Source organism: Rhinopithecus bieti, unplaced genomic scaffold (genome assembly GCF_001698545.2).
Source record: "Rhinopithecus bieti isolate Rb0 unplaced genomic scaffold, ASM169854v2 scaffold_11944, whole genome shotgun sequence".
Lineage (NCBI taxonomy): Eukaryota > Metazoa > Chordata > Mammalia > Primates > Cercopithecidae > Rhinopithecus > Rhinopithecus bieti.
In genome coordinates, this window is record NW_016807378.1 from 4,054,286 (window position 1) to 4,066,575 (window position 12,290).

At 49.2% G+C, this 12,290-nt stretch overlaps 1 protein-coding gene and 1 long non-coding RNA gene across 14 annotated transcripts in view; one reads left to right on the top strand and one right to left on the bottom strand.

Annotated features, from left to right (window-relative positions):
• Positions 1-12,290, bottom strand: part of MICAL2 (microtubule associated monooxygenase, calponin and LIM domain containing 2) — a 249,879-nt gene extending 237,589 nt beyond the window's left edge. For all 13 annotated transcript variants that reach the window (XM_017881588.1, XM_017881586.1, XM_017881587.1 and 10 more), the window contains exon 1: positions 12,258-12,290. The gene's annotated coding sequence lies outside the window, so the exon portion shown is untranslated. The remainder of the gene's footprint in view (positions 1-12,257) is intronic.
• Positions 8,368-9,563, top strand: LOC108535534 (uncharacterized). Its single transcript, XR_001887257.1, has 2 exons — positions 8,368-8,437; positions 9,381-9,563. It is a non-coding gene; the product is annotated as an uncharacterized LOC108535534 (long non-coding RNA).

Below are 12,290 nucleotides of genomic sequence, written 5' to 3' on the forward strand. Positions count from 1 at the left end.
AATGCCAGAAGCTATAGGAAGCCATCAGGAGGAGTTCAAAGACAGGATGGATCACCTCCAACCTACAAACTCAGGCTAGACCACCACAGTGGAGTGAACAAGCATCCAGTGGGGTTGATGATAAGGCTCTCCCAGCCCTGCAGTTCCAAGGTATGAGAAGACCTTCTCACCAGGAAGAGAAAGGTGTCCCATCTTTCTTCACTGCACACACAGGTGCTTTGACTGAGCCATTCCCTTTAAAAAGTCATTAAAGGCAGGCCAGGCACAATGGCTCACTCCTGTAATCCCACCACTTTGGGAAGCTGAGGCAGGCAGATCACTTGAGGTCAGGAGGTTGAGATCAGCTTGGCCAACATGGAGAAACCTAGTCCCTACTAAAAATACAAAAATTAGCCAGGTATGGTGACAAATGCCTGTAATCTCAGCTACTCGGGAGGCTGAGGCAGGAGAATCACTTGAACCTGGGAGGCAGAGATTGCAGTGAGCTGAGATTGTACCACTGCACTCCAGCCTGGGCAAAACAGCGAGACTCTGTATTTAAAAAAAATAAAATAAAAAGTTATTAAAGGTAAAAAAACACTTAGGGGCCAGTATTGAATGCGAGACCTGTGGCAACAAGGAACCCTGCCTGCATCTGTGCTCCAAGACTCCTGTGGGCCAATTCAGGAATGAGCCAGAGGGGAAGAGCCCACCTGCATGCCACTACGTGCCAGTCACCATGAGAGGTGTGCTACGTCCATTACCCCATTTAATCCCCACAACCTCCCCGTGAGGTAAGTAGCATCACTCCCATTTTACAGAGGACAAACCCAAGGTTCAGAGATAGTATGTGTGTGGCTTGTCCAATGTTTACAGTGACTGAAAACCCATGGTCCATCTGTGACAGTATGCTTCAAATTGAGAGTACTCCAAAAATCTTGGTTGACAGAATGAATGCACTGAGTGATCAATTTATCAATCAGTGAACAAATCAGCTTGTTCTCATATGGGTAGCACTGATCCTAGGACAAAAAAGAAAGCAAGCCAATTTCGGTGCCCCACCCCAACCCCATCAAAACCTCCCATCAATTGCACTAAACTCATTACATTTGCTGCTTGCAGGAACAATTTATTCCATCACATAAAGCAAGAGCTTCCCTGAGACATACATGGTAGAGAACAGGTGCCAGCCCCATTCAAATGTCAAAGCTGAAAATGCACCAGGTTGTGGTGCCTCCCACCTGCCAGGTTAACAAGGGAGCAGGCAGAAGCTGAGCTCAGCCTTTATCCACCTCGCTGTGGCCAGGATGACCAGAGGGCTGGGAGGCAACCAACCCTCTACCTGCTCCACCTGCCCAGGCCATTCAGTCCAGCTCCAGGTTTGCCAGCCTCCCCAAACTCCCTCCTCAACTAGAGAAGGAAACTCAATGTGCACACAGGAAACCCAGGGCAGGATGCACTTGAAGGGGATCTTCAGGTGATTGTGAGGCTGTGCAGGGGAGAGAACCAGCATCATTCCAGATGATGGTACAAATGTTTTGAGAGCCACTGACTCCTACAGAGCCAATTCTTCCAAAGGCGCTTTCTTTGGAGGAGGTGGTCACCTGGGTTCCTGCACCACCCCAGCTTTGCTGCCTCCCTCACACACAGACAGGGAACTCCTGCTCCTGCTCCAGGAGTAGCCCCCAGAGGAGCTCAGCACCTTGACTGCCCTATTTATTCCCTTCAAATTGACCTTGAGGCAGGAGAAGGATTGGCGTGAAGGGCTTAGCCTGCAGCAAGGTGGTGAAAGTGGAACAGATGCTGTTTGCTACACAGAGTCGAGTCACCAAAGCTCACACAGCAACACTTGGGGGCACAAGTTGCAGAACGTGAAGGATGTCCCATATCCTAAGACCCTAACCAGGAGTTCCAAAAAGGGCTGCCCTCCTGATAAACCAAAGACAACCCTTTGCATGCAGACTCCCTTCACAAAGAAGGCTATAGGTCAAAAGCCAGGATACAGACAAAGTAGTTTTGGGGGCCCAGTCTTACTGCCCCCCACCCTGTTCCCCACAGCCCTCCTCAGTCCAGGGAATGACAGCTGTCTGGCAGTGTGCACCTCCCGTGAACGGAGGGCAGGGCCCTGAAGGATGACTCTGACTATCCCTCTCTGACAGCTTCCCACAGTCTGCTGGGTTCAGTCCACACCCACACCACCCCCAGAACTCAGGTCCCTCCATGCCTCAGAGCAGCCTGATTCCAGCCTCAGCTTCCCTAGGCAGCCCCGTTTCTACCACGTGGTATCCTGACTGTGCCCTCACTTTTCTACATCTCTTTGTGCCGTTACTTCTGCCCATCTCTGCCCATGGAAATCATAACTATCTTCCAATACCCTCCTCAATCTACAAACTCCACCTCCTCCAGGAAGCTTCCCCTGGCTCCCCTACTGTGGGACTCTGTGGACATTCCATACTCTGTCTCGGTGTTCAGCCACAGGTGAGCTTGTCTAATGCACCTCTCTCCATGAGTTAGAAGAGCAGGCAGCTTCCACCAGTGATCACAGGGACTCTAGCCCAGCAGCTGCACACTGTGAGCTCCGAGCCTGGGCCTATGGCCATTGATGCCCCTAGCACCCTATCTGCAGTCTCCAAGGATTCCCTCCTCCTCCTGTTCCCAGATGACTCATCCTATGCCCCATCCTCTCAAGGTTCAGCCCTTGGATGACAGCTAATCAAAGATAAACTCATCTCTGTCAACATATGGTCCTTCCCAGTTAAATTCTGTATTTTTAACAAAGGGCCTCTGCAGACAAGGGCTGGGAACAAAGGTGGGAATTCTAAGCCCCAAGGCTCTAGGGGAGGTGTTTATGATAAGAAAAGATCTTGGGACTGAGACCAGCCAGTGCTACAAGTGTACACAGCATAAATTCAAATAATGTGGGAGGCTTTAGAAAGGGAGGATGAGGCTCTGTCCTTCAGTAAAGGCAGCCAACTGTAAGCACAGCTGCCTTAAGACTGATCAAGGACCACAGCCTGGTGGGAAATGGTAGATGGAAAAGAGACCTGACTCTGACCTGGCTGGTTGACCTTGAGCAAGAAACACACCTCTCTGTCCACTCAGCATCAGGAAGCATCCAAGTGTCAGTTTCTCCATAGGTAAAACAAGGTGGCCAGGATGAGAACTAGACGATCCCATGAGGCCCATCCAACCTGACATCCCAAGGCTGTGTGACTCATGGCCCCTGTGGCCTCCTCCCTCCTGGGAGGTCAGTGTCATTTGAAACTATACCACTCTCTTGTCATCTCAAGCCCCACCTGAGTCCAAAGGGAAAGGGAGAGCTAGAGATCTCCCAGCCAATCCGCAGGCGGCATATGAGGGCAGGCCTCAACCACTGCAGGTGGAAAGAAGGGGCAGAAGTTGGGGGAGGGTGTTGCATTCTATGCTCTCATTCATGCCATCTGTCTCAGCCTAGACAAAAGACAGTCAGCCGGTTGCCTTCACCTCCTTGGTCTACCTTTTTTAGAGATTACAACTATCTGCTAAATTTAAGTGCTGGTCTAAAATCAGGACATATAAGGTCTCTAAGGCTGGATTTGAAGGGTTTCATAATGGATAGAGCATAAGAGTGATGAAGAATTAAACTTGGAGGCAATCTAAGCTGTATTGTGCAGCCATGCCAATTAAAGATCTTTAAAAATAGCCTCTCTCCTCTCATGCTGTAGATGAAGTTTCAGAAATAAACAGACATCTGCTAGGAGCTTCTGAAGAGATACAACATAAACACCCCAGAAAGCAGCCATAAACAGCCCACAGCACTCTCTAGGCAGCAGGCAGCACCCTGTTCACGAGGGGAGGAGGGGGGAACCCAGGGCCCAGGGAAATGGAGAGGAGGGTTCAGGGGTCAAGGGCAGAGGAGGAGGTGGTGTCCAGTGGCTGGGGTGGATGGAGGTTGGCTCCCCACAGGGAGAAGGAAGTAGTGGGGCCAACTGAACTTGGTAGAAAATGGAGAACTGGCTGCCTTCTGCAGGGAAAGAAAAGCTCAGGAACTCACCTAGAGGATTTTCAGAAAGCCATCCAGAGAATTCCATACCAGTGTCATTCATTCTGGCAATGGGTCACTCATTAAATGTGAAAAAACAAAACAACACCACCAAAAATACCCTGACATTTTGGAGTGCGTATCCATGCAAGGTGCTTCACAAATATTTTAATTTCACCTCCAGATCAAGCTCTTGAAATAGGTATAATTACCTCCTTTATGTAAACTAAAATACTAGGATTCATTAACTTGCCCAAGGCCACATGGCTCAGATTTGAGCCCAGGTCTGTCTTAGTGCTTTTTGTTTTTGCCTATATCACCTGCATCCACAACATGCCCCTGAGGTTTATTCTCAGAGTCCAGGCTCTTTGAACCCCCAAATTGAACACAAGGGGACTCCTAAAGGAGATAGCTGGTAGAGTAGGGTGGAAGGGGCAATAGTTAGGCCTTGGCCAAATGAGACAATGGCCAAGTCTCTGCAGCCCTGTGGGCCCTGTCTCTTTACATCCCGGTCGCTTCTTAGCAGGCCCCAGGAAGAGCAGAAGGGCAACAGACACCAGGTCATGCCTAGACTATGTCTGGAAGGATCCACAGGGGGCTGGGGACAACAGCTGCCAAAGAGGTAAGAACTGAGGGCTGGAGGATAAGGAAAGAAGGGAGATATACTTTTCCTTCAATTTCCTTTGTACTGAGTGAATATCTTACCATGCATCTATGTGTGTGTGTGAAGGTAAGTCCTATGCATCTATTCATGTGTGGGATGAGTACCACACATATATGTATGTATGTGTGGGTAAGTCATTTTAAGAAAGTCCAAGACACAAGATAACCAACACACCCAAGTAAGACCTTCTAAGTCCTCTTGTTGGGGCAAACCTCGAATCCAGAAGAAGCCTGAAATTTCACACAGTGCTTCCTCCTCCTCCTCCTTCACAACAGTAATGTGTGGCAACTCCAGGCATGTGGCCGGGAAGCTCTCCCGACATGGACCCCATGGTCCCCAAAGCTCCAACTGCATAAGCCTCACAGGACATTCCCTGATGAAAAAGACTGAGTGAATCCTCTCCCTAAGTGTCTGGAAAGAGGTCAGAAATTCCTCTGTGTGTTTCTCTATTCTGTTTTCCTTTCATTTAGCCATCAGATACCTCCTTCCTACAAGCAGGGAGATCCTGATCTTATTACCTTTGCATCAGATTGTGCAAAGCCTGGCTGTCCTGATACATGGAGCTGACTTGACAGCAGCCACAGACCCTACACACAGCACCCAATCCCCATTCTGCTCATTTTGGATGAACAGTTGTCCAATGAGAGCTCAGCAACCAAGCTCCTGGCAGACCCTGGGCCCACTCTGTTTCAGAGGGCAGCTCTTGTTAGTGAGAGCTGCTTCTTCATCCTCCCCTACACCTCATTATCCTGGCTCCAACAAACTATATATTGAGATCCCGCAAAACTTCACCAGATAAGTCAGTATTCAGATAAGTGGCCTGGGCCAGCCATTCAGAGTCATGGGAGCAAAGAAGTAGTTTCTGCACCTCGACATGTTGGTACTGCTACAGCAAGGCCAGAACAGGGCGTTCTTAGACTCCCATTCGTGTCTCTGGCATGTGCTGGGCTTCCAGGCTGCGTGCGTCAGGACCTTGGGTCTGGAGATGTCCCACAAACCTGCTGCTGCAATGGCTCAGGGGCCAGGGACCACCGTCCACCCCCTTGCTGCCCTCTCTTGCTGCCAGCAGAAAGAACGTCTGCACTAGACATCCTCTCCTGCCCAGCGAAGGAGAAAAACCTGAGCCCCAAACCAGCAGGAAGCACAGCTCCTGTTCTTGTGCCTGCCCTTACCTCTGTCATTCATCAAAAGAAATCTAACCAAGCCTTGGAAGGAATGCAGGTGCACCAAGGTATCAGAACAGCCACTGGGAGGTGAAGGTGGAGGTGGGGATTTCAGAGAAAGAGGAAGGTAGTGAAATTACCCTGACCCTCAGGTGAGAGAAACATTAGCTCAAATAAAGAACAAACTAAAATTTCCAACTCTAAAAACATCAGCACTATCCGCATACACACAGCTCACTGCCAGACACCACTGAGATGGGCAGTTTGTCCTGTGATGACGGCAGTGACGTTTAGACACAAAGACAGGTACAGTGCAGTGGCACTTCAGACACTATTCCATACATGGTCATCACAAAAGGCTCTTCATTTGAGACATGAGCAGCTGACAGAGAAGGGAAGCACCTCCAGATCAGACCCCGTGGTTGGCCCAATCCTGCAATGAAAGTTTGCTCGTGAACAGAGGGCCAGAGCCACCTATCACTCCCACCGGCTCTGAAATTCTGAGGCCATGTGATCGATATTTTAGGAAGAAGAAGCCTTATCAGCCCAGGCCAGCCATGCTGTCGACCTTTGGGGAGGATGTAGGGAGGAAAACAGAAACTGGAGGAGGGAGGAGTCCAGACACCCCAAAGTGAGGGAGCAGGGTGTTTGGTCACTGGGCACTTTCCTGAGAGGACAAGACAGGCCACTGGAGCGTGGAACTTTGCCCTGCCTTGTCTTGGCAGTCTGCATCATTTTGTCTTCCCCTGAGGGCTTAATCTTCCTGAATAAAAAAAAAAAAAATCAAAATCAAGAGCCTAACATTAGAAAGATTTCATCTGGGGGATAGCAAAGGAAGAAGCAGAAAGGGAAAGAGAGGCCGGGCACGGTGGCTCACGCCTGTAATCCCAGCACTTTGGGAGGCCGAGGCAGGTGGATCATGAGGTCAGGAGATCGAGACCATCCTGGCTAACATGGTGAAACCTGGTCTCTACTAAAAATACAAAAAAATTGGCCGGGCGTGGTGGCAGGGGCCTGTAGTCCCAGCTACTAGGGAGGCTGAGGTAGGAGAATAGCGTGAACCCAGGAGGTGGAGCTTGCAGTGAGCCGAGATCGCGCCACTGCACTCCAGCCTGGGCGACAGAGTGAGACTCCATCTCAAAAACTAAATAAATAAATAAATAAATAAAGGAAAGAGGGTAGGGCTACATGGGTTTCATAGCTTCCTGTCTTCCAATCCTCAGTTTTCTTCATTTTCTAACTTTTAGAAAGTCAGGTTATGTTCATCGTGAAAATAACGATCCAAGCAAATATCGAAATCCCAATAGTGCTGCGGCTTTATCTGCCTGTATAACTCCAAATACACGTATAATTCTGTCTACCTACTTCAAATTAGTTGAAAGAAGTCTTCTTTTTTAAGAAAATAAATATTTGGATTTTCCGTTATAAAATAAAATATTTGTCCTACAAAACTTTGAAAAAAAGTACTAAAAGCAAAAGATAAAGGAAAAGTCAACTCTAACACTGCCATCCAGAGTCAGAAGACTTAAAACTTCATTAGATTTTCTCCTAGGGCAAAAGGCTGGGCCAGGCGTAGTGGTTCATCTGTGATCCCAGTACTTCGGAAGGTCAAGGCAGGCGAGTTGCTTGAGCTCAGGAGTTTGAGACCAGCCTGGGCAATATAGCAAGACTTTGTCTCTACTAAAATCAAAACCTAAAAATTAAAAGCCTGCCTGTGATAAAAAGGAAAAAAAGAAAAAACGTCCCAAACAAACCATGTATTCATGTTGAGGGCTGTTTGCAGGGAAGGGCCATTACTGGATGGGTAAAAGATGCCTATCAAGGTGTCCAGCACCCCTAAGGACATTTGGTGAGAGAACCAGGTGTGAAGTCCATTACCAAGAGAAGCAGGTACAACTTCTCCTGCCCTCCTGAGCCTCTGGTCTCCTTCATTAGGCCACCCACAAAGGTGCCAGTGGTGGTACTAACTCTATAGAACAAATTCAGACAAGACACTTGAAGGTTATAAACACTTATTTTCCATCAGTACCTGCCCCAGTTGTGGATGAATCATGATTTGAAGAAGGCACCACAACTTGCCCAAGAGTAAGGCAGGTTAGAGGAGGCTCTGGAAGGCACAGGAGAAGCAGCACTGTCCAGAGACAGAAGAAGAAAAGGTGAGTGGTCTCCACCAAGCCCAGGGCCAAGTTTCTGGGTCACAACATGGTCATTCCTGTGGTGGAATTCAAAGCTTGGACAGAAGTGACCTCACTCTCCGTCAGCCCCACATGTGACCTGTGGCGGCCAGTTGCTGATCAAGGCACAAATGCAGCTGTCTGGGCTCCCCACCACAAACCAGCGCGGTGAGGGGGAGCAGCAAATAGTTCTTCTATTATTTTAGGATGTTTACAGACTGACGCGTGCTGAGGAAACGTCCACACGTAAGCAAGTCATTTTTTTTAAAACCTCTTATCTAAGCACGTGCACTGGTAGTCACACAAATCCATAACTGGGTTCATTAATTCAAAGCACATTTCCTGAGTAGCTACGACACAACTGGACAAATGCTTATGGAGCCTCTGCGTGTCCCAGACACGGCGCTCAATGCTAAGGATCCAGCACAGCAAAGAGGTGAGCTCGTCTTAAGGGACTCCCTATGTAGTGGGGGAGATGGGCAGTTAACACAGAGGAAGAGGGGGCGCTTCTCCAAACTAAAACCAGGCATAAAAGGACTAACAGCTTAATGCGGCATACAGACTGGATCCTTATTCGAACAAACCAACTCTAAAGGTCATTTCTGACACAATCAAGGTGGACAGGTGACGTCTAAGAAGCACTGTTAATACGTACAGGAGTGAAATGTGGTTATGCAAGAGAATGTCCTTTTTAAAAGAGTTGTGTACTGGATTATATAGAAGCAAAATGACATGACATTAGACATTTGCTTTAAAATATTTCAGGAATAAATATTCCTTTCAGAGGGAAAGGGAGAAAAAGAGAGAGAGGAAGCCAGCCAGGCATAATCTCAATAACTGTGGAAGCTGGGCAATGAGTACATGGGGCTGATGAAGCTATTATGATTTTGTGTATGTGAAAATGTTTGTAATATTTTTGATGAGAGGACTGCAATACATTCTGGTAGATACCCTCATGGACATAGCTCGAATAAAGGTTAACAAAATACAGAGCAAAGAGCACAGAGGATTTGCAAAACCAGAAAATAAATCTGCCAAGTTTATGAGTGTTTTAAATGCCATTTCATAGTGAGGTGAGAAGACATGTTCATAAAAAACTACAATATAGGGTGAGAAAGGGTAAGTACCGTAGCCCCACTCATCTCCAGGAGATACATCCCAAGACCCCCAGTAGATGCCTGAAACCTTGGATAGCACCAAACCCTATATATGCTGTGTTTTTTCCTATACATACAAGAGCGATTAAATTTTCTTTACAAACGAGGTACATAAAGAGATTACAACATTAATGATAAAATAGAACAATTATAACAATATACTATAATAAAAACGATGTGAATGTCGTCTCCGTCTCTCTCAAAATACTGTAATATTTTCAGACCATGGCTGACTGTAATCGAAACCTCAAAAGGTGAAACCGCGGATAAGGGAGATGACTGTGCAGCAGAGGAGCTATACCTGCCAAGCCTCCAGAGTTCAGAGACAGCCACAGGCTTTTCCTGCTTCCCATAGCATTTAATTCTCCACACTCAAACCTCACTCATACATGCTGTGTGATGCAGGCAAGTTGTAACCTTTTTTGTTGTTGTCATTACTAGAGACAGCAGTCTTGCTATGTTGCCCAAGGTGGTCTTGAACTCCTGGCCTCGTGGAATCCTCCCACCTCGGCCTCCAAAGTGCTGGTTTTACAGGCATGAGCCACCACACCCAGCCAAGTTGTAACCTTTCTGGGTCTCAGCTTCCTCATCTGTAAAACGCAGTTAACCCCACTTACTTCTTCAGAGGTGAAATGAAACAATAGAATGATGTAAAGAATGAAACATCTCAGCATGATGAACAGAATTCTCTTCTCTGACTGTTTAAAGAATAGAGACTGTTAGCCCTCAGAGGGCGTCTAGGATTAGCAATGTTCCACCGAGTTATTCTTTTACCCATACCACGTCCCGTCCTGCCAGAGCCAAGGCTTCCACCAACAAGAAAAGACCTCTACATTTCAGCAGTGGGAAGCAAAGGGAGCAGGCTCATGGCTGGGAGGCAAACCCAGGTGTGTGTGTAGACATGGGTGGAGAGAATAGAAACATACCCCAATTATAGGCAGAGAAGGAATCTGGGACCATATGGCTGCTCCTTGCAGCCTGGGAATGGGCCTCCAATGGCCACAGCCACAACCAGGCATAGTTCTTAAAAGCTGACTTATACTAAACTATAATTGATTAGTATCAGTTTTCATGATTTTCATGACATCATGAAAATAAGTCATGAAAATCATGACTTATCGTGATTTTCTTTTGAAAGAGGGGATGAGCAGAAAGCCAGAGCCCTAGGCCTGAAGGAAGAGGGGGGTGGAGATAAAAGTGATGTCATGTTTTTATAGAGGTATGTTCAAACTGGATTTCAACTACCCCACAACTATAACACTACACCCCAACACCAGTGCCCCCCCAAAAGCCCCACAAAACTAGAATCAGTCCTAAGGTAAAGGTTACTTCAGCTAACACAGTCCTCCTAGACTATACCAGAAGCCAGTTTCTCAGAGGTGAGGCCAGGTCAATGGCAGAAGCAGGCTTGCTTCCAAAATAGCACCCAATCCCTCCCCATAGCAATCTGGCCAACACTATCCACTACTCTCGACTAGGGGGAGGATAAGGGGTTTGCAGGTTGAACAACTTGGCTAACCTGGGTCACTTCAACTGTTTTTCCCCTGAAATCCTGGTAGAGAGCATCTTTCTGAGGCTGGGAGGCTCTAGTCAGCACGCTGTGGGGCCATAGTCCTGCACACAGCACACCACTTCCCACAGCCATGAAACAAGAGCACTAGACTTACAATGACAGGGCCAGGACCGGGCTCAGACACTTGTTGTGTGACCTTGGGCACCTACCATACCTGAGCCTCTTTCCCCATCTCTAAAATGGGGAGGGCAAAACCCTTAGCGTTTTTGGAGAATAACCATGAAATTGGCTGCAAAAGTGCCACAAGACAAGACCTGTTGCCCAGTAAGCACTTAATAAATCCGCCTTCTCTCTGCATGAAGAAAAGTGAGTTCTTATTGTATTAAAGTCTCCATGGCATCGCGCAGGGCTGCCCTGGAGACTGGAGGCCCACTTGTTAGGTAGACTGCCACTGGAGACGGGGAGCAGGGCAGAGTAGATGCAGGGGGTCAGGGAACCTGGCACAAACATTGGAGGGCCAATTCGCCTCTGGCTTTTCTCCCGTGGGATCTGCCCACAAGGGGCCTGGCTAGTGACTTTATTCTTCACCAAAATCATTGTAGATTGTAGTTAACAGGCGACAATGACAGCAAGAGAGCCGACACACTGCTGTAGGCCTGGCAGGGCCCTACAGGCTTCCAGATAAAAGTTCTTTCCGCCTCAAAAACCCAGGCCTCAGAATAAACAATGTGGAAGGAGACATACGTTTACTCTGGTTTCCACATCCCCTCATCCCCATCCAGTAAAGGATGTTCCCAGCTCTGCCAGTGAGGATGGCGGTGAATAAAAATTAACCCCACCTGCCCCGTCTGGTCCAGCAGCGGCTTAGACGCTGTGGGCAAGATTCCACCTCTCCCCGGGACCAGCCAGGCACCCACCGGGCGGGCCCCGCGGACACCCCGCGGGGGTGCTCCTGTGCCTGGAGCGAGCGCGGGCTACTGGGGATGCAGGGGACACGATGCAGAGCGGACAGTGCTGCGGCCCTGGGACCACTGCCACGACCCCACCCCGACTCGGCTCCAGACCGCAGCCTGCCAGGCCACTGACATTTGGCCCAAGTTAACTTCCTGTTACTAAAGAGGGAGGGGACAAGGGAGGGGGAAAAGGGCGCCCAGTGAAGAGCTGGAACGGGGCGTGCAAGGCTCGGAGCCCCAATCCTGGGAAGTTTGGGGATGGTCTTCTGCCCATTGACAGGCGGCACTGCAGGCGCGTCACTCCCACCCCGTTGTGGCGCTTGGGATTTTCTAGGCTTGGAACTGCAGGGTTTGGGTGTTGCGGGGCGGAGTAAGAGGTAGTTCGGCGTGCTGGTGGGAGGCTTTTATTGCGTTTTAATTGGTTCAGAGGCCGGCCAGGGCCGCCCCGGGCTTCCCGGCAGCGCCACCTGCTCGCTGTGCGCCCTGCCGGGTGGGTTTGAGGCGGGGAATGCTGCGGCCGCACCTGACCCTCCCGGGCGTCGGACAAGCCGCAGAGTCCAGCCGGGGCTGGCACGGTCCCCACCCGCCCCTCCCCGCCCCCCCCACCCGGAGGCCAGCGCCGCCCCGCCTTACCGAAAGTCGCACGGGCTGCCCGGCTCCGGGTCA